At 43.0% G+C, this 23,532-nt stretch overlaps 1 long non-coding RNA gene across 1 annotated transcript in view; it reads right to left on the bottom strand.

Moving 5' to 3' along the window:
* Positions 1 to 10,541, bottom strand: part of LOC128324190 (uncharacterized) — an 85,487-nt gene extending 74,946 nt beyond the window's left edge. The window contains exon 1 of the long non-coding RNA XR_008306719.1: positions 10,485 to 10,541. This is a non-coding gene — a long non-coding RNA (uncharacterized LOC128324190). The remainder of the gene's footprint in view (positions 1 to 10,484) is intronic.
* Between the last annotated feature and the right edge of the window lie 12,991 nt (positions 10,542 to 23,532).

Raw genomic sequence — 23,532 nt, 5'->3', positions numbered from 1 at the left:
CTCTGGGATGCTCTCCCGGTGGGTATCCGTTCCTCAGTCTCCATCACAGTTTTTAGAAAGCATGTCAAATCGTGGCTTTTTACCCAGGCTTTTATATGATTGTCTGCACTGCTGCTTCTTGTATTTTGTACTGTTTTTATGCTTGTGTTTTAATTTAATTTTTTTTAAAATTAGATTTGTTTTTATATTTTTTAGCTCAATATTTGAATGTGTTCTTTTTATAATCTTGTTTTAAAATTTTATTGTGAGCCGCCTTGGGATTTTCTTAATGAAAGGCAGGGTATAAATTTAACAATAAATAAATAAATTAACAATAAACTGTGTAGTAGAAACCTGCTTACTTGAATTTTAACACAATGTGGAGACCCAGTTTGTAAAACTTCTGCATCTATTGCCATACCACACTTTCAAAGTCTTTAAAGGTGTTTGTTAAAGGTCTAGGAAGTGGGTGGGCGGGCGGGGGAGAATCTGAATGCCCATCTGTTAGGAATGCTGTAGTAGTTTCCTAGTGAACAGTTTCCTGTAGTAGTTTCCATTGAGTATTAGAAGACCTCCAGCGTCCCATCCATCTCTGACTTGTTGTGATTCTATATCCTCCTTATTAACCTCAGGACAGTGTCCCTCCAGAGCCTGTTGCTGACGTCTACCTTTTGATTTATTTTGGTAGATTGAAAGCCCTTTGAGGACAGGGAAATGTTTTGTTTTTGCTATGTAAACTGCTTTGATAATATTTTAATTGAAAATAAGTATATAAATAATGGCCAGCATCTCCACCAATGGTGAGGAGGTGTTGTGTGCAAAGTGTTTAGTAATCCGTGTGTGTGTGTGTGTGTGTGTGTGTAATTAGCTTATTTCTCTTTCCTCCAGAAGCACTTTTTAAAACACTCCTAAATATGTCCCTTGGGGTTGTGCAACCCTCAGGAACATATTTTTACACATTAGAAACACTACTGAAGGAAGGAGATATTAACAAAAAATGCACTCCCCGCCTACATTTTGGGATGGTGTAGTCCACTAAACCACCTCCTTCTTCATGTGTACACCTGGTCTGAAAGAATTAGGAAATAGCTGGGACTTCCTTATAGCTCAGTATTAAAATTATGGCAGGGGTAGGAGAGACATGATGCAGTTTCTTCACCAGGGACAAAGTCTGGTAAAAATGGGAATTGATTGCACCTAGCCATGATGTTTCAGTTCTGACAGAAGATGGATGAAACAGACTTCTGATGAGAGTTATCCTTCTCACATACTCTCAGTCTATGGAACAATTGTTCTAAACTATGGGATTGTGCTGATGGAGAACACATCCTGAAGAAAAATCTGGTCTCCGTCTGTCACAAATGGAAATTATGGAGAACACAGTCCAGAGAGAACACTTCCTGCCTAAATGTTCCACTGAAACTTACTGGGACCATGCAAGAGCACCACCATGTTGTTTTCTGCAAAGTATGTTTATAAATAAATAAAAGCATATTCCTGCTTTAGGGAGAGCACAGTGTACAATGTAGCTCTGTAAAAACTAGCTGATCTCAACTGCAGCATATTTGTGATAGATCATATCACTTTTTAGTAACTTGATTTTTGAGTACCAGGACAATAAATGGAATAAGGAACTGAAAAGCAGGCCGAAGCAAGTTGTAAACAACCATCCTGGGAAAAGCAAATATAACCCTCATGCTGATCTTTCATCTCAAGCTGCCTGGGGGCTTCCATTTAGACATCCTCTTCCCACCATATTTATACATTGCTACCAGCAACACCAGTCAAAGCATGTTGGAACATCTTTATACTAATAATAGCTGCTCTTGACAACACACATACCATACATTTTTCAATTGCTTCCTGAATTTTATTAACTAAGGGAGATTTTGCTTGACTGTGTTCTGGATTAGAAGCATCCAAAAAGCCCACAATCCAGATAAGCCTCAATCCAGACCACAGTCTGGACCACGGAGAGCAGGTGTACTACATAACAATGCCTTCAGAATAATAGTTCATAGGAACATAGGAAGCTGCTTTAGACCGAGTATTCCTTATACACCATCTAGTTCAGTTTTGTCTACACTGACTGGCAGTGGCTTCTCCAAGGTTACAGGAGATGCCAGGGAGAGAATTTGGAACTTTTGCAAGCATACAGATGCTCTTTCCAGAGCGACCTTATCCCCTAAGGGGAATATCTTACAGTGCTCACATGCAGTCTCCCATTTAAATGCAAACCAGGGCAGACCATGCTTAGCAAAGGGGACAATTCATGCTTGCTACAACAAGACCAGCTCTTCTACCATGTGATTCAAGGAAGTGAGTCAAGCTGCATGCCCCCAGGAAGGGAAAATGATATATAGGAGACCTGCTTTCACTCTGATTATTAATATCAGAGTCTGATTATTAATATCTTGTCAGGAGGCTCCGCTGAGGATTCAATATTTACTATTCATTTGCTTGCTTTACTAATTCATATTTTGATCTTCAAGCCAGGCAGCTTCTCACAACCCACATGATTCCAGGGAATTGGGAAATGGGAGATTTGTGAGCTCTGCAGGCTCCTGATTTCTCATTGTAAGAACCCAGAAATCTTTGGCCATATTGGGTTGGCAAATTACCAATTTCCATTGAATGTTGGGTTGGCAATCTGGGATTTCATCTAGGGCTGCTAGGATTTCATCTAGATATTTGTTAGGTTGGTGTAGTGTCAGACCAACATCACTGAAAAATTTCGGGTTCTCACAATCAGAAATCAGGAGTGTGTACAGCTTGTGAACCTCCCACTTCCCCGTTTCACAGAATTATGCAAGTTATGAGAACACATCCTTCAATAATAAGCATTTCCAAGGCAGTTAACAATAAGAATCAATAAATCAGGAAAACATAAGAGAATAAAATAGCACATTTGTTTGCAAGGGAAAGAAAATCCAGTATTGGTATAGTATATGGGCAGACTTATGTGGGAGGAGGCAATCCTTCAGGTTCACATGTTTCATTTTTTCAAAGGTAAGCACCAGCACATTGAATTGTCCTCAGAAACATATTGGGAGCCAGTGCAGCAGTCTGAGCACTATGGGAAATATTCCCATTGATGGCTCACTGTTCGTGGTCTAGCAGCTGTATTTTGAACTAATTTTATTTTCCAAGCAGTCTGCTGAGACAGCCCCACATACAACATGTAGCAGTAGTCTAATCTGGAATCTTATTTATAGGAAGTTACATTTATTTTTATACTTGTAGCCTGCAGTGTGATATCGTGAGTTTCATAACTGCACTCTTGTCTTATAGCTGCATCCCTAATAAACACAAAGTAATCTTATATAGATTTATTTATTTATTTATTTAACATATTTAAATAAATGGTTATCTAAAAATGATGGTTATAAATACCATCAACCATGGTGTCCTTCTAGATCTCCGGGGGGAGTTGGGGATAGGGGGCAATGCTTTGCAGTGGTTCCGCTCCTATCTCTCAGGTAGATTCCAGATGGTGGAGCTTGATGACAGTTATTCTTCAAAACGGGAGCTGTTATATGGTATCCCGCAGGGCTCCATTCTGTCACCAATGCTTTTTAATATCTACATGAAACTGTTGGATGAGATCATCAGGAGATTTGGTGCTGGGTGCTATCTGTATGCTTTTGACACCCAAATCTACTTCTCCTTTCAACCTTCATGATCAGGAAATGGCACTCATCCTCTAAATGCCTGCCTATAGGAAGTAATGGGCTGGATGAGGGATAACAAATTGAAGCTGAATCCAAGCAAGACGGAGGTGTTCATTGTAGTGACTCAGAATTTGAGGGATGAGTTAGATCTTCCTATGCTGGATGGGGTTACACTCCCCCAGAAGGAGCAGGTACACAGCTTGGGAGTACTCCTGGACCCAGGCCTCACCCCGGTATCTCAGGTGGAGGCCATGGCTGGGAGTGCTTTCTATCAGCTTTGGCTGATTCGACAGCTCTCCTTGAAGAGGATGACCTCAAAACAGTGGTGCATCAGCTGGTGACCTCCAGGCTCGACTATTGCAATGCACTCTATGTGGGGCTGCCTTTGTATGTAGTTTGGAAACTTCAGTTACGTCAAAATGTGGCCTTAGTTTGGAAACTTCAGTTACGTCAAAATGCGGCCTAGACTGGTCTCTGGAGTAACCTGGAGAGACCACATTATGCCTGTTTTGAAACAATTACACTGGCTGCCAATATGCTTCTGGGCAAAATACAAAGTGCTGGTTATTACCTTTAAAGCCCTGAACGGCTTAGATCCAGGTTATCTGGATCCAGGTTATCTGGATCTAGTGGTGATTCTCTTTATTTAGCAGGGGGAGAGCAACTGGCCCTATCCAACTCCAGCTCAGCATCCCTCCAGTGGCTGTTGCTGGTGTCTATCTTATGTTTCTTTTTAAAGATTTTGAGCCCTTTGAGGACAGGGAGCTATTTTATGTATTTATTTATAAACAACTTTGAGAGCTTATGTTGAAAACGATGTATAAATATTTATTGTATTCGCTTCATATTCCATAGCCCTGGGGCAACTACAGAGAAGGCTCATAATTGTCTGGGGATTTGCCCAAGCATGCCTTCTCCTTTCCCTTATACTCTTCCACGGAGATGAGGAAAAGGTTCCCTGTGCTATTCCAGTAAGCAGTTAGTGGCATTTAATAGCAGTCTGTTATTGTGGAGTATCCTGTTATTATGGAGTATCAACCAATAGCTTGGCTGATTTTTTAAATGGATTGATTGAGGTTCAGTGAATGCCATGGAATTTACTAGCAGAATTTTAAACTCATTGGCTGACACGCTGTGCAGCCTTAGGAGGAGAGAGAAAGGGCTCTGTCATCACAGGCAGCAACTTAACTAATAGCGTGTGAGGCTTGAAGTGCAGTGCAGTGCACACTGGTGGAGGAGAGAAGCAATTTTCCTTTCTCTCCCTCCCCACAAAAGCTTTCTTTTCTTTTTGTGTCAAGGAATATGTCCATGAGGGTCATGCAGCCATCATGGACATATTCCTCAAAGGGAATGGGGCTTTTGTGGAGAGGGGAGAAAAGCAAAAATTGCTTCCTTCTTGCACAATGCACTGTGAGGAAAGCCTCGTGAGTTGTTAGTTAAGTCGCTGCTTGTGAGGACAAAGCTCCACCCTCATAAGGCTTCCCAACATGTCCACCAATGTTGTTGTTCTGGTTTATGATTTATATAATTGCTTTTGTGATGTTGCTAGTAGGTTTGTGAGGATTTATTTTGTGCCTTAGCAAAAAGGCAAGTTATAAATGATCAAGTAAATCAACTGCCGAGTGTCAGCCATGTTTCTGTTTGACTGAGTTTCCAGGGGGTGGGACTCCATTTACCTTGTGGTGACTTGCTGCACTACAGTAGCATTCAAGTCTCTCATAGTTTAAATGGACAGGTGAACCTCACCATTCACAGACCCAACTTCCCTGTAGCCATGGGCCTGTGTATCCACAGTTGGGTAATTGACCTCGACATACGTGGAAAACAAAGAGTTAAGTTCCACATATCTGCGGTGTTGCGGCCACCATTTTGGGAAATGGAGCCATTTGGTGGCTCAAAAGAAAAAAATTCCCCCACAATTTGTCATGTGAAAATGGGGGATTGGGGACTTTGGGGTGTGTGTGGGGGGAATACCTGGACTGTTAGGGAGCTGCAGCACATGGTAGGGTTCCTTATTTCTCCCCTATTTACTGTTTTTTTTGCTGATTGTTGGCAATTTTTCCAGCCTCCAAAAATCTAAACTCCACCCCAGTTCCCATTGCCTGAATGCCCCGTTATCTGCAGTTTCATTACCCACTGAAATCTGTAGGAATGGAACCCATGTGGAGAATGGGGTCCACCTATATTAGCATTCAGCAGCAGATTAAGAATTATACTGAGGCATTAAACATTGGCATTGGGATATTAAAATACTGGAAATACCAAGTAGCATAAATTATGGCACAGCACTAAATAACACCAACCCCTTAACTAACTCTAAACAACATATTGGACCGGGTCTCATGATCAGTGAGACCCGGTTTTTACTGGTGAGCGGGAAGAGCAGGCTAAGCCCACTCTCCCTGCTCATGAGTGAGTATGGAGCCCTGGGCGGCCGGATCGGCCATCCACATGATGGCCGGCCCCGTGACAGAGCCGGCGGGGGGTGGGGGGAGCGGGGACTGTGCGGCCCCTGAAAGCCCCAGTATGCCCTGTGCGAGCGCGCAGGGAGACCCCCAAGCTGGGAGGTGGTTTTTTGCCTCCAGGTCAGGGGTCTACTCATGAGTAGGCATGGCGCGAAGCCGCGCCACAGCTACTCATGAGCCTAAAAAGCAGGTTTGCTGGAGTGCTCGCTCCTCAAACCTGCTTTTTAGCAGGGGTTCTGCGAGCCCGGTGGTTCTTACGACCAACAAAAATCGGGCTAGTCTCTCCTATCCTGATTTTTGTTGGTCATGAGAATCGCCCCAATGTCAATAATCAAGTTAGAGTTTGTTGGCAATCCACTCATGATGTCTTTTACATGCTGCAGCACAGTACCTAGCAACACTATACTATATACGTAATGGAAGAGTTCCAGTCAGAGAGAAATAGAGGAACATAAACCGCTCACGAGAGCTGCCACACATGGGATTAGCGACGGGTACACCTTATATAAATATATAGATAGATAGATAGGGGAAATAAGAACATTATGAATATTCCTACAAATAGGGCAGTATAGGAGAGCATGCCCCATTGTTTCTACTGCCCCCAAACCACAGGGTCACAAACATACTGGAAGAGGAATTTTCCTGTATCTTCCATCCAACACTGTTGAGGGCATTGCACCCCAGCAAGCCAGTGTGAAAGCCCTCCTAACTCTAGGGACAGTGAGTTGCCTCCATTTCAAATTCTCCTTGCTAATGGTATCCCCTGATAACTGGGCAAAGAGGCACCTTTTAATGTGGTGATTCTCTTTATTTAGCGGGGGGAGATTAACTGGCCCTATCCACCCACAGCACAGCATCCCTCCAGTGACTGTTCCTGGTGTCTATCTTATGTTTCTTTTTAGAATGTTACTCCTTTGGAGACAGGGATCCATCTTATTTATTTATTATTTTTCTGTGTAAACTGCCCTGAGCCATTTTTGGAAGGGCGGTATAGAAATTGAAATTAATAATAATAATAATAATAATAATAATAATAATAATAATAATAATAAATAATAATAATGGTGTGGCTGTTATTTGCATTCTTGACCTGTCTGCTCAGCTAGACCACTGGCATGCTCCTAACCTTTGGGTCCTGGTTTACCCCAGCTGGCTACTTGGCTTGACTTCTGAGAGCTCCTGACCTTCAGCTCCTGGTTTGTCCCCAGACTGTCTGTGCAGGTTGATCTCCAGCATGTTTCTGACCTTCACCTACTGGTTTTGCGCCCTGAGTGATGACCTGGCTCTTCCAGTCCTGACTTCTAGTCTTCACCTAGGAGCCACTGCCCATGGTTCAGCCTTGACTGTGTGCTTCCCAGACTGTGCCTAGTAAATATATATTTGTAGTCACACTGCACGGGAGAAAGGCAATGGTAAACCACTCCTGTATTCTACCAATACAGAATTCTACCAACACAGATCACATGGCTTGGTGGTGGCCGTGAGTCAACGTCGACTTGACGGCACAATCTTTCCTTTCCATGGGGCATGGGCCCCCAGCAAATTGCTCAGAGCCTCGAATCGCACCAGTCATCTCCCTCCTCCATGACCTCTTCCAGAAAGGAAGTGCAGCAGTGGAGGCACCCACACAGAGCATGGGAGAGAGCTCCTAGCCTCGCCTAGCTCTCTGCTGCTTTCACCTTCATAGGTACATTAGAGACGTAAAAAGCCACACATAACTATTCTGGGGGTGGGGGGAGGAGAGGCATGATTGCATTTAATTATCAAAAGGGGATCTGTGGGCCTTGGACCCAGACAGAGGCGTATCTAGGGAAAACAGCGCCTAGGGCAAGCACTGAAATTACGCCCCCCCCCAAATATCTGGCACCCATCTTTCAGATAACTTCACCATAATATCAGCTCAAAAAGTAAAAGTCAAGCTTATTAATCTTTTAATTAAAAATTATGGCACAACCTGAAAATTATAACTGCACTTTACTTGCTTTCACTGATGCAAATTGCTGAAGCAGCACAGATACAGCCTTCTTCAGAAAGCAGGAATCACACCTATCAGCTATTCAGAGAGGTACTGGGGACTGGATGTAGTCCTTACACTCACTGATCAGCATGTTCATTGCATTCCAAATCCAGCATTGTGTATTAGTAACCCTCCTGCCCCCCCCCGCCACCCAGCTGCTATCTGCCAGCAATCAGTAACATTCACATTTTTTATATCCCGTTCTTCCTCCAAGAAGCCCAGAACAGTGTACATACTTAAGTTTCTCCTCACAACAACCCTGTGAAGTAGGTTAGGCTAAGAGAGAAGTGACTGGCCCAGAGTCACTCAGCAAGTCTCATGGCTGGATGGGGATTTGAACTCGGGTCTCCCTGGTCCTAGTCCAGCACTCTAACCACTATCAACGCAGATAGCAGCTGGGGGGCGGGGGCGGCAGGAGGGTTACTAATACACAATGCTGGATTTGGAATGCAATGAACATGCTGATCAGCGAGTGTAAGGACTACATCCAGTCTCCAGTACCTCTCTGAATAGCTGATAGGTGTGATTCCTGCTTTCTGAAGAAGGCTGTATCTCTATATTAAAGACAGACAATTTTTAAAAGCTGGGAAAGCTTGGGTGAGAAGATGGGTTTTCAGGTGTTTTTTAAAAATTGCCAGAGATGACAATTTTATTAACAATAAACCCACTTCTACTATGGGCTTTGTTTGGTCTTTGCCTAATTCCCTTGGGTTGAGAATAAATGTTGAAGAGAATGAAAAGAACAGAAAAATACATAACAGGTGCTGTCTTTAAATCTAAAATGATCCCTCACTAGTAGCCATCACATGCTGGAAAATCTCAGGCCAGGGGACTGCTTAGTCTGCATTCTCATGACTTAGGACAAGTCAGTTGTGCACCTGACAAACGCTACTTATACAGCCAATTATTTTCACTCTTCATTACTGCATGAATATCAAATGGTTATGTACCACAACACCTTCCTTATAATGAATCTGACTTAGAACCAAGTTAAATAGAATTTAATGCAATTTCCATTTTGCATAGGTAAGGCCTGAAATTTAACTGGGTAATCCTGAGCAGTTTTATGATCACACATGAGATTTTAGATCCTCACAAAAGGAGCTGTTCCTTACATAAGACATTCCCAGCCCACTCACACCTATCCTCCTAACTAGAATCAACTAGCTACAGTGAGCCAACATGATCCATTCACCAAATAACTTAAAGAACACACCTTGGATTGAAAAGCTGTTTTCACACAGTTGCCCTCAAATCGGGAGTCCAAAATATCTCCAAGAATAGAAGCTAATAGAAACTTTTTGGGGTCCCCAAAAAGACCAGAAGTAAACAACAAACTGGAACCTCAACCAAAAACCAGGATGCAAACGTATTGTAACATAAAGGTTAAGTTTGTGCCATTGAGTCGGTGTTGTTGACTCCTGGCAACCACAGAGCCACGTGGTTGTCTTTGGTAGAATACACAGGAGGGGTTCACCATTGCCATCTCCTGTGCAGTGTTTCAGCACCTTTCTATATCGCTGCTGCCCGATATAAGAGTTTCCCATATCCTGGGAAACACACCAGTGGGGAGTCAAACCAACAGCCTCCTGCTCTCTAGTTGCTTCCCCACTGTGCCATTTATGGTTCAAGTGACTCCAAATACAAATAGTAACCATACATTTTTATTTATTTATTTAACATATCTTTATACCACCCACTACCACAGTCTCTAGGCAGTTTACAGCTATAAAAACATATTAAAAGATCAAATTAAAATAGCCATGAAAGCTATCATATACATACATATAAAACATATGTGATGAATTTTCTGGATAATGACTCTCTTCTATGATTTATCAAACATACAAAAATTTTGTTAATACTAAGACATCAGTATTACTAAGACATCAGTATTACTAAGACATAAAGCATTAGTAATACTAATACTAATAAAAATTTTTGTTAATACTAATACATAGAAAAACTCAAGTGAAAAACAGGAACATATAAGATTGCCAGAGTGAAAATTGACCCAGATTAATCTACAGTTCAAAGTAGAAAACATATTTTGCTGAATTCTTCAGCTTAATAAGAAAACTCTTTCAAAATCAAAGAAATCACTCATGGCAAATTTGCACTAGGACCTCCCAACTACCTAAGAACTAGATTCTTCTGCAAACATTGTGCCCATAGATCAGAAAATTGTTTTTCGCTTCCATATTGTGCATATTAAGGAATCTCATTCTACATAACACAAAGGACAAGAAATGCAAGGCCAGATATCCCATACATGCTTCAGAGTAAGTTATATTGTAGTCAGTGCAATTTATTCTCAGGGAAACATGCATAAGTTTGAGTTACACTGACCTGAAAGTCACCAAAGGATCTTCAAACAAAGCCATAGAAATAGCTTTCTATACACAGAAGGTATCAGGACTCTTGAGAGCTCTAGGCCACACCCCCTTTACATGTGATATGTCACATGATGACATCACATGCAAGGGGTGTGTGGCCTCGAGGTAGAAATCGCCGGAGCGAGCTCTTCGGTCTCATTTCAGGGCAGGCTTGCTGCCTGGAAGCCTGTATTTTCTCTCTCTCTTCCTCTCTGGGAGGGAGAGAAAGAGGAATAGACGCTCCTCGGCAGCAAACGCTCCCTGAAATTAATGCAAAAGTAAGGGCTTATGGAGGCTTCTGGGGGGCGGTGCCCCGTCCCGGACTCAGAGAAGGCGGCGGGGGGGCGTGATTTTTTTTTTAAAATTTTTTAATCAACTGAGGTGGTTGGGGTGGGGTGGGGCATGGCGGGCACTTGGCGCCCCTCTGCAACTGGCGCCTAGGGCACGTGCCCTGCCTGCCCCCCCACTGGTTACGCCTCTGGACCCAGATCATTTTAGTACCTTGCAACACCCCTGCTGATGGCAAAGGCAAAAGCAGGGGGTTCATGTTACAGCAATGTTTAAGCAGAATTTGGTAATATGTGCCTCTGAGCACATGGAATTGAAAGTTACATTTCCCAAATAAATTGAATTGGGTTGGGCTTCCCTATTTGGATGCAGAAGATCCCATTATAAAGATTGAGGGGGAGACCCAATCGTGGTCTTGAGGTTTCAGATTTGCTTTTCAAGTTCTGCTCCTCGTAATATAGCAATTTCTATGGATTGAACAAAAAACTGACACACTTGTTAAGCCAGCAATTCTGAGCTTAAAAGTGCTCCTTCTTGCAAAAGGGAAACTTTGAGAATCCACAGAATGTTGTGTGTATGGGGGATGTCATGGATTACACCGAATTGTTACCACATGTCATGCTCTGGTCTCAACCAACCCTGTGATTTTTAACCACTGCCACCAAATAGACTTTTAGGCTTTCTCTGGCTGAGTCCACTAAAAACAGCCTTCTGACTTCTGTTGTATTAAAAATTAAGTAGCGTGCTAAAGGCTTTAGGTGTGGAGTGGAGAAAACAGACAAGCTTCAGATTTTTAAATACAAACAAGAAATTTTACTTTGAAAGCAGTTCAATTTAAAACAATGGTTCCTTTGGAAAATTCAGTATCAAAACAGCAACCAAACCCTCTCTTCCCTCCAAAACCAAACCAATATATTTCTTCTCCCTCCCTCCTGAGTGGCAAGACATAAAGAAACACAAGTTAAACCGTTAGCAATTAAAAATAATTATAAGAAAATACAACTGGAGCTTCCATGGAGGACAGGAAACACAATCAACATAGTAATTAACAAACTGTTACTGGAGCAGGTGGAAGAAAAATGTGCAGCTGAGCTTAAGTACATTCTCCAGGCAGTACAGGGGTGGGGGACTGTAAGAGGTAGCCGGGCAGGGAGGTGAGAGAGGGAAAAGCTGCTTACCTGCCTGGGGCGGCTGCCAGGGCCAGTACCACCTGCCTTCTCAGCGCAGGCACAAGCATTCTCCCCCCTCCTATGCCAAGCCACTGGCTGGGCAGCAGCTCGCTTCTGGTCTCTGCGCATGTGCGAATGCCATGCAAATGGCCTCCATGCATGCATGAAGACTGGAACCTAGCTGTCACCAAGCCATTGGCTTGGTAAAGGAGGGGAAGTGCACTTGAGGCTGCACCGGGAGGGGGAGCAGCAGTGTTCTCTCTAATTTTTTTCCATTTGTTTGCAGAATGAATTTTGTTCTGGGCAGCAGTTTCAAGGCAGTGTGTGCACACATGCATAGGGAACACTGGTGAGTAGTGGTGAATGGTGGTCCTAGCAGCTGCACTGGGCTGAGTAAGCAGCTTTCTTCCTCTCTCACTGCCCCCACCTGGCCACCCCTTACTGTGCAGAACTGGTTCGCCCAAACTGGGCCTGGTTTGGTTCGATCACAAACTGAAATGCCCCCAGTTCAGTCCATGATAGAACCTTCAAACCGGCCCTGGTTTGAGGCAAACTGGTTCCGCACAAACTGCTCATGCACACCCCTAGCAGAGATGCATAGAACCGAATATTCTATACATGTAGCAGTACAGAACAAACATTATTGGAGCAGTCGGAAGATATGTGATGGCAGGAAGCTCCTGTACACTACTTAAAGTTATTTTGTTCAGGCAAAATATCCCACTCTAACTTATTCAAGGAGGAGCCATCATTCAGTGGGACAGCATATGGGGGTCCCAGGTTGAGGCCTCAAATTTCACTTAAAATGATCACAGAATTTTAGAGCTGGAAGGGACCTTGGAAGTCTTCTAGTCCAACCTCTGGCTCGGTACAGGAATCTGCTACAACATCTATGATACAGATGGTTGCCCAGTCTCTGTCTGAAAATGTCCAGTGAAGGAGAGCTCATCACTGCACAAGGCAGCCTGTCCCCTGTTGAATAGCTCTTACTGTTAGGATTCCCCACCACCCCTAATGTCTAGTTTAAGCCTGCTGCCTTGTAATTTCAACCCATTGGTTCTAGTCCTGCCCTCAGGAGCAACAGAGAACAAATCCACTCATTCTTCTGAAGTGACAGCCCTTCAGATACTTGAAGATGACTACCATATCTCCCCTTAGTCTTCTCTTTCCCAGGCTAAACAGACACAGATCCTTTTGCCACTCCTCATAGCACTTGCATTTGCGCATGCGCGGCAGTGGCCAAAATGGCTGCCGCTCACCTTTACGGAGGCCTGAAAGGGCCAAAAAGACTATATTTACCCGGATGATGAGGGAGGCTGGCGGGGGGAGAGGGAATCCTCATGGACCCCCTCCCCCGCAGCTACAGCAAGCCTCCTGAAGGGGCTACAGGTAGTTTTTTTTTTATTATTTATTTTTTTTACAAAAAATTCGCAGACCTGTAGTTCCAGTCCAGATGGAACTGGGGGGGGGGCACATTCGGTTAGATCACAAACCCACGAACCCCCGGACCGAACCGTCAGATCGCGGACCGCCAGACAGGTTCTGCACATCCCTACTCACTGGCTCACATACTGCACAAACGTCCATCCATGTTGTAATACCACATGCATGCAGTTGCGCAAGTGCACTCATGTGCACATGCAAAACTCCTGCAGATGAGGTTGTGAACAGTACAGCTATTATGTCCAATGGTCACGCTGTTGCACAACCATAGTTGTCTAGTTTTTGCATGGGTGCAAGGGCACACTTGTGCAACTGTGTGCATATTACATTACAAAGTGCACAGAAGTCTGAGCAGTATGAGAGGCCCCTCTTCCAAGTGAGGCCTAGCCATTGCAGAACAGGGTAAAACAATATTCTGATGTTTCTTTTTAGATTGTGAGCCCTTTGGGGACAGGGAGCCATCTTATTTATTTATTATTTCTCTGTGTAAACCGCCCTGAGCCATTTTTGGAAGGGTGGTATAGAAACTGAATAAATAATAATAAGTCTAGTCCAACTAGAAGAGGTTATTTAAAAAGAATGTACCAAATTTGGAAAGAGAAGCATCCAGATACAGAAATAACAGAACAAAGGCTAGCAGACCAGAGAAGATTCATAATAAGAAATAAAGTATTCACAGGAGTTGAGCTGGAAGAACTGCAAAGAGCAACACAGACTCAAGATATGGAAGAAGAATTACCACCAACTGAAGAAGTGGCTCAGGTGAAGGTGAAGGAGGTGTTGGAAATAGAGGATGCCACTGTTGCTGAACTGTTTCAAAATCAAAACCAAGCAACCTCCCCTTTGCCTTCACTTCAAAAACCCGAATGCCGTTTAACAGAAAAGCAACAAGAACTAAAACAAAAAATAACTGAGCACATGAACCAAACAACCACCAGGGTTCGACTTCCAGCTCTAAAAACAGTTGCCAAAAAACAACTTGCTCAGGCATTAAAAGACGTCACTGCTTCATTGCAGAGATAACAACCAAGAATTTGCAAGAAACAAACCAACTAATGTACAGTGCAGCAACAATAACAACACAAGAGCTCGGATATAAGATCAGTGGACCTGTCAAAAAAGAAAGTAGTACATCACCTAAATGGAAGATTAGATTAGAAAATAAAATCGCCAGGCTTAGATCAGATGCTAGTAAATTGAAAGATATGAAAGACAAGAAGCTGAAGAATGAAAACACCAAACAGTATCTGATCCAAAAATATCACCTAGATTCAAGGAAAATTAGAGAAGTCCTGGAAATAATAAAGCAGCAAATAACAGCAGTGTCAAAGAAGATTAGCAGATACGAAGCCAGAATTACACAACACAGGCAGAATCTCCAATTCCAGTCGAATAAGAGACGTTTCTACCAAAGCACAGAAGGAGAAACTGCAAGAAACGTAGAAACACCAAATAAAGAAGAAACAGTGCAATTCTGGGGGAAATTATGGGACAATCCAATAGATAATAAAAAAGCAGGCTGGATGAAAGAGGTCAAAAAATGTAACCAACAAATGCAAGATCTAATAATAACACCAGAATTAATAAGTGAAAGAGCCAAGAAAATTAAAAATTGGACTGTGCCAGGCGACGATGAACTGCATGGCTTTTGGCTTAAACACCTAACAAGCCTTCATAAACAACTATCAAAACAGTTCAATCACATTTTGCAACTGGGAAAACTCATCTCGTCATGAAAGACCCAGCAAAAGGTGCAGTTCAAAGTAATTATAGACCTATAACCTGCCTGCCAACCATGTTCAAATTATTAACTGGAATAATAGCAGATGAAGTGATGCAACACTTATTAACTAACAAGCAGCTTCCAGGTGAACAGAAAGGAAATTGTCTGAACACCAGAGGCACAAAAGACCAGCTGCTGATTGACAAAATGATTGTAGAAAATTGCAAGAGAAGAAAAACAAATCTAAGTGTTGCATGGATTGACTACAAGAAAGCCTTTGAATCATTACCTCACACATGGATACTAAAATGTTTAGAAACAACTGGTGTCAGCAAAAACATTCAGATATTTATTTAAAAAAACAATGAGGATGTGGAGTACACAGTTAACAATCAATGGTGAGGGACAGGTTAGCATAAGAAGAGGCATTTCCCAAGGGGACTCACTATCCCCTCTGTTGTTTGTAATCACCATGACCCCACTTTCACAAACACTAAACAAAAAAGGCCTCGGATACCAGACATCTAAAACATCCAGTAAAATAAACCATCTGCTGTACATGGACGATCTGAAGTTGTATGGAAAGTCCCAGTCAGAAATTGAATCACTGCTAAACACTCTCTGTATATTCAGTAGCAATATACCAATGGAGTTTGGACTAGACAAGTGTGCTGCATTAATAATGAACAGAGGGAAAATAAGAAAAACAGAAGGAATAGAACTGCCCAATGGAAGCAAGATCAAGAACCTGGAAGAGAAAGAACCTTAGAAATACTTGGGCATTCTCCAGGCCGATAACATCGCACTCACTGAAGTTAAAAGAAAAATTGGAAGTGAATACATCAGGAGAGTTAGAAAAATCCTCAAGTCCAAACTCAATGGCGGGAACATCATACAAGCCATAAACACCTGGGCTATACCTGTTATCAGATACACTGCAGGAATAATAGACTGGACCCAGGCAGAGCTAGAGACGCTAGATCGTAAGACCAGGAAAATCATGACCATCAATCATGCTCTGCACCCCCGCAGTGATGTCGATAGGCTATACCTCCCTCGCAGCTCAGGTGGAAGAGGAATGCTGCAAGTCTATCAAACAGTAGAGGAGGAGAAAAGAGGCCTTGCAGAATATATAAAGGACAGTAAAGAAGATGCACTTCAAATGGTCAATAATGAGAAACTATTCAACACCAATGAAACAAAGCAGGCCTACAAGAAAGAACAAGTCAAGAACCGAGCAGAAAAATGGAAAAATAAGCCACTCCATGGTCAATATTTGGACAATGTAAGTGGAAAATCAGACATCACCAAGACCTGGCAATGGCTTAAGAATGGCAACTTGAAGAAAGAAACAGAGACAATAAGAGCCAAAGTCAAAAAATCCACAACAAACAGCAAGTGCTGCCTTTGTAAAGAAGCAGATGAAACAGTGGACCACCTAATCAGCTGTTGTAAAAAGATCGCACAGACTGACTACAAACAAAGGCATGACAAGGTAGCAGGGATGATACACTGGAACATCTGCAAAAAATACAAGCTACCTGTAGCCAAAAATTGGTGGGACCATAACACTGAAAAAGCTGAAGAAAATGAAGATGTAAAAATATTATGGGACTTCCGACTACAAACAGACAAACATCCGCCACACAATACACCAGATATAACTGTAGTCGAGAAGAAAGTAAAACAAGTCAAAATAATCGACATAGCAATACCAGGAGATAGCAGAATAGAAGAAAAAGGAATAGAAAAAATCATCAAATACAAAGATCTACAAATTGAAATTGAAAGGCTGTGGCAGAAAAAGACCAAAATAATCCCAGTGGTAATTGGCACCCTAGGTGCAATTCCAAAACAACTTGGAGCACCTCAACACCATAGGGGCCACAGAAATCACCACCAGCCAATTACAAAAAGCAACTTTACTGGGAACAGCCTATATTTTGCGATGATATCTATAATAACCAACAGTATTGATGATAAAATTCAGCCATCTCAGGTCCTTGGGAAGGACTCGATGTCTGGATAAAACAAACCAGTCAATAACACCTGTCTGACTGTGTAAACAAGAAATAATTATAATTAGATTGTGTTAGCTTTTTTAGCACCTGCTTTACGCTGTTGGCTTATGCTCTGTTTGACACCTAGGTTCCTTTCCCAGGTGCTGTTGCCAAGTCAAGTCTCCTCCATCCTGTACTTGTGCATCTGACTTTTCTTAACCAAATGCAAAGCTTTACTTTGGTCTCTTTTTAAACTTCATCTTGCTAGTTTTGGCCCAATATCTGAGCCTTTCCGGATCAGATTGAATTTTGATTCTGTCTCCATTGATAGCTATCACTCTCCCAACGTCATGTCATCTTTGTGTCAAGTATTCCCCCTCCTCCTCCAAGTCATTTAGGAATACGTGCAGGGCCTAATACAGAGATTGATACCATTGATACTCCTTGGGTATGGTGGTTCAACCAGTTGTGAATTCACCCAATGATAGCATAACGCAGCCAACATTTTCCAACATAGAAAAGATGTTGTGGGAGACAGTGGGGTCATTCACACAAACTTCTGGGCGGGCGGAGCAGGGGAAGGCTTCACAAAGCTTCCCTTCTTCTCAGACAACTATTAGTTGCTTGGTAGGAGTGTGTTCCGTCCTCCCTTATGATCCCTGGTGCTCCGTTCAGCATGGAGGATTGCTACGAGACAGGGACTGGTCCTGGCCACCACATGCCAAGCACATTGCACTGGGGGATTCCCCCAAGGGGCAGGCACTCTAGGTGCCTATCTCTGTGTTGGCACAAGCTGCAAGCAGGTCATGCTGACACACCATCTTAGCAGCTGGGCTTCAACACATGGTGGATCTGCATGGATCCTGGCGGTTCTCATGGGCAGCCAAGTCCAGGCTTGGCTGCTTGTGAGAACAGCCTCAATGTCAACTACTTTGCGGAAGTCAAGATATATGATTCACAGCATTCTGATGATTTACTAGACTAGTAACTATGTCAAAATGGGATATGAAATTAGTCTGTCATTCTGTTCTTTGTAGTATCTTCCCCTAGGTAAGGTTGTTAAGCATACTAACAACCAGTCACTTTGTTTGCCTGACCTTGGGCCTGGAGAAGCAGAAGACAAAGTAGGTCTTCTTTATTCAGACAAGACTGCAACAAACTTCTTTATTCAGACAAGACTGCAACAAACAAACTTATTCAGACAAGACTGCAAAGAAGACAAAGTAGGTCTTCTTTATTCAGACAAGACTGCAACAAACTCTGGGCAGCTTGCATTTAAAAAACAGAAAGTGAAGTCACACCCAACCAAACACAACCTAATCTTAAAGAGACAGGACATGTATACTACACACTTGACACATTTATGCTGGCTCCAACTAATCACCAGATTCTTTTCTAATTGTTTACAGACCACTTAATAATCTGCTCCAGCTCCTCCCACTTCCTCCTTTGGATGATAGAGACAACATTTGATCATCTGCCATCTTCCAGGACCTCACCTGTTCTCCAGGAGATCAGGTAAGAGGTGATGGGAAAGAGTAAGACTTTTTGTCTGAGACCTCGCAGAGCCACTATTTTTCCGCGTTAAAAATACTGAACTAGACGGAGCAGTGCTCTGCCTCAGTATACGCAGGGCTGGCATCAGGAGTCTGTATAGCTGGGCAACTGCCCAGGGCCCAAGGCTGATCTCTGAGACCAGTTCTATACCCATACCCTTTTGTGTGGTGGCAGCAGAGCAACCCTCTAGGACCCAACCAGGCAGGAGGAGGCCTATAGAGGACAGTTTGCCAAGGGCTTCCTGGAGACCATCCTGCGTAGAATTTCAGTAGACTTGTGTGTGTTTTTCTCTTATGTTGGCTTAGGACCACTATGCAATATAGTTATTCTTTGTGCTCTGTTTTTCAATGCATGATAGTGCTAAAACTCACAATCCAAGGAGTCATATGATGCAGTAGGTTGGGATCACGAGACTGACGGCTCCCTACATGCAGAAAAACCATCCCTTCACATAAAAAAAAAATCTTCCAAACCTTGTTCTCCATATCCTAACTGTGTATATTGAAGGTCTATTCCCGGCCCAATTCAGGACAGAGGAGCAGTCTAGTCCTCTTAAATTTCACCTGCAACAAATGTGTTGAGCAGGATAACTAAAAAAGCTGTCAGTAATCATGTTAGTAATAGAGTTATTGGGCTTTAATACTTAGCTTTGATAAAGTGCATGAGAAGCCAATTTGCAGCATGTATACCGCAAAGGCTGTTTGTGGGACTCCTAGAGCTAACCACCGCATGCAAAATGGATTAGTCAAGGCAGTTTGTATGTACACAACTGTTGCAATTATATGCTTTGATGAGGCATGTAATTGTACACCTAAGCCAACCCTCAACATTGTAAATATATAAAGAGGAAGAGTTTCAGTATTTTTTTCCTAATTCCCTTGTGTTAGATCCTTGGTGAATACCAATTTCGTTAGCCAAAAGGTCCTCAATTCCAGATGACATCCACTGAAATTAAAAGAGTATTTTCTAAAGCCAAACCAGCAACTGCAGAATTAAAAGAGGATCCTATTTCTTGTCTTTCTTTGAGATAATGGGTGTTTATATTGTTGATTGTGGAGAGAGAGAGAGAGAGAGAGAGAATTATTTCTGCCTCAGCTGGTTTATGGCAGTTAAAGGGGGTGATCAAATTAACACACTACAGCCTAAACCTTTGTCTCCCCACCCATCCCTGGTTATAGTGTGGGCTTCAGCTGGTTGCCCTTTTGGGGGGTGGGTAGGGAGTTTTTGACCCCTGACAGATTGCCTTTGATTGGGGGACTTTTTTTTGCTATCTCACACTGTAGTCCTGGTTAGTTAGCTTGGTTCACTTTGGTCACAACAGCAGGTACAATGTGCCTTGTTTGGGTAATGTAGGTTTGGTGAGCACCTTTTAAGTATGTGTTTGGCATGAGGAGCAGTCACTGCCGGTTCCTAGAGGCTTTGCGATTCAGGAAGCACTGGTTGATGGCTTACTCCAACCTGCTACTTAATCAACACCTCCTAAGGCTTGGAGGCTTGGGGATGACAAATCCTACTTCAGGTGCCTGCACACTAGGTGGGCTAAGATGGGCATGTTGGACAAGGATCAAGAGAAAAGATGGTAGGCCACACTGCTCCAAGCAGCTTATCCACATCATCAGGAGTCACAAACTGAAACATCCAACTTAACCACATAAGAGGAGTTGCTGGATACCTCCACATTACTCTGCAATAATTGTGGGGTATGATTCTAAGCAGCCTGAATAAGATCTCTTTTATCAACAAAGAACCCATTTAAAATGTCACAATGGGTAATTGATGGTTCCAAATTCTGATTCAAGGGGCATGTACTAGCCCTCTCACAACCCTAAACAACTCTGATGGATATGAGCTTGCAGATGCGAGACGGGCAGAAAAGAATCACTTCTTTGCCACATGTATTGCCTGAGCATAGGTTTTCAGATACCCCTATGTTGTAATCTGTCAGACTTGAGTAGAGTCTTTCTCCACTTGCGCTCCAGTTGTCCACCTTGCTGTTTCAGCTCCCATAGTTCCTTTGTATACAAAGGGGACAATTTTGAAGCGGGTTGGAGATGATGCTTAGGAGGGAACATGTCTACTGCCCTGGTGAGTTTGTTGTCCCAGTTCTCCACCAGGGCATCAACAGAATCATTGGCAGAGCCAACACTAGGCTTCTTCCAAGGCTTCTTGGAATCCTATTGGATCCAATACTCTTTTTGGGTGGACCATCCTAATAGGCCCCTCACCCCTGCAAAGGTGGGACGTGATTGTGAGTACAACCTTAACCAGATAAGGTACTCCATCCATGACAATGGGGAAATTACAGAGGTTCCCATCCACAGAACACCACCGTGATCAGAGTAAAATACTTGTGTCCAGCAACATGCATCAATCTTGAGACTGCTTGTGATAGGCCAATAGTTGTCATAGCCACTACGAACTCCTGATCTGCCCCAGACAAATTGGTCTCAAAGTGAACATTGAAGTCCCCCACCACCATAAGCCTGGGTGACTCCAATGCCAAGCCTGAGACCAAGTCCATCAGCTCAGTTAGGGACTCCACTGGGCAGCAGGGTTATCAGTACTCCAACAAATGTCCCCGTCTATCCTTGGTCCCCAAACTTAAGTACACACATTTGATATGGCCAAACACTTCAACAGAGATCCTGGTAAGGGAGATGTTATTTTTATAGATCACAGCCACTCCATATCCCTGCTCATGTCCTCTTACCTGCTCCTCAACAAAGTATCCTGGAGGGAGAAGCTGGATCAGACTGGACCACCTGCGTCACCCAACCAAGTCTCTGTGATACATACCAGGTTGGCCCTTTCATCCATAATCAGATCGTGGATGATTTCTGATTCATTCTGGACTGATCTGGTCCAAAGGAGCAAGGTGAAGCTCTGTGGGTAGTTAGCACTGCTCCCCAAGGCCAAAGAGCAGGTAGGACAGCCAGAAAGGGCAACAGTGATTAGATTTCTGATTTCCCTTCCCTTATAATGGCCTACTGACCTGCCAGTGTTACTTCTATTCCCCACCACCTCTGGAATAGCCGCCCCATAATCAATGGACATGCCCCCTGTCTCCCCATCTCCAGACAAACCTAGACACATTGTAGACTAATCTCACCCAAGACTCAGACAACAGAAGCTATATAAGCAAAAGCTTCAGCTTCTAAAACAGACATATCAGAATATACTCTGCCACCCAGAGGCGTATCTAGGGAAAATAGCGCCTAGAGCAAGCACTGAAATTGCACCCCTGTCCAAATATCTGATACCCATCTTTCAGATAACTTTACCATAATATCAGCTCAAAAATACAAGTCAAGCTCATTAATCTTTTAATATTTCAAAAACTATTTAGCAGTGGATGTAGCCAGACCAAAAAATGCTGGAAAAATACAAATTTCAGTATGTTGGGGCTCATGAAATACCCAAATACTATGTGGAGGTGTACTTGGAAAACCAAACAGAAGTGCCTGTCTAATTTTCTACTATGTATTGTAGCATCACCATTACATAAGTTTTAAAAATAAATGGAGAATTTGGCTTTTCCCAGATACTCTGAAAATAATTAAAGGATATGCAGAGTAAACCCTGTCACTGCTTGGAATATATTCTAGTATTTCAGAAAGACATGTTAAAGTGAGACAAAGAGAGCAAGAAACTCCCAGTGGGCCTTAATACTAAGGATTTCACACTGATTCAAAGACAAACTCACCATTAATAGCCATATTATTAAGACATCACATTTAACTCACTCATCAAAAGAAACAAAGTAAGAGCAAATGAATACAATCCTAGCTCATAAACATCAGCTCAGTATTCACAAGCCCTGATTCTCTGTACATAGTGCCAAACTGAATATGGGTACCGTGACATATATTATATTAAATTTAATTTTTTTAACCTGTAGTCCATTCGGGGGGCTTCCTAAAGGCCATGGGGGGTCTGCAAAGATTTCCCCTCCCCCCGCTGGCCTCTAGGGCCTCGCAGGGACCATTTGAGCATGTGTGGTGGCCATTATTTTTTTAAAAAATATATATTTTTAAAAGGCCGCTGAAAACAAAATGGCCATTGTGCATGCTCAAATGGCCTCTGCAAGGCCTGGCATGGCCTAGCATGCCATGCATGGTGGCCATTTTGTTTTTGGCACCCATTTTTAATTAATTTTAATTTTTAAAAATGGCACCCCCCTCAAGTGGCGCCCAGGGCACATGCCCTGCCTGCCCTACTCTAGATATGCCCCTGTCTGCCACAGCCCTCAGTCCCGCACTGCAGGCTCAGCACCAAAGGCCAGTCCCCTTTGGTGGCTGCCTTTGGTGGTCTACAGGCTGGCTGCCTACTGTCAGCCATCTTGCTGGCCGCGCCTCTGGCACACCTCCTTCTTTTTAAGCCTCAGACACCAAGCACTTCCCCTCTGACAAGAGGCTCCGAGACTTGGTAGATGGTATTTAATCAGGCCATCAAGAATGGAAGCCCATAGCTCCAATGAAGGCAGCCAAGCAAAAGCAGAGCTGATCCTCTGGCCAGGCAGGAGGAATGGAAGGCATTCTTAGTATTGTCGGGACAGGCACATTCTTGTAGCTGGGGCTGTAGTTCATCCGAACTGACCCTAATTGTGGGTGATGGAACTGTAAATCTTTGTCCTTCATGGCCTATGATTTGCATTATCAAGTATGTTCCCAAATGACAATAGTTTCAAATGGAAATTTCCTATTTTCAAACATGAATTCACCAACAACATATGATAAGAAACAAGGCACATTAGTGACATACTACTCACCAAAACCTGAGAAGCCCCCAACTTCTAAAAAAACCCCCTACCCTTTCCCCACAAGCAAAACAAACACAAAATAG

Source organism: Hemicordylus capensis, chromosome 4, assembly GCF_027244095.1.
Source record: "Hemicordylus capensis ecotype Gifberg chromosome 4, rHemCap1.1.pri, whole genome shotgun sequence".
Taxonomy (NCBI): Eukaryota; Metazoa; Chordata; class Lepidosauria; order Squamata; family Cordylidae; genus Hemicordylus; species Hemicordylus capensis.
The sequence above is the reverse complement of the archived record's forward strand: the minus strand, read 5'-3'. Positions and strand labels throughout refer to the sequence as shown.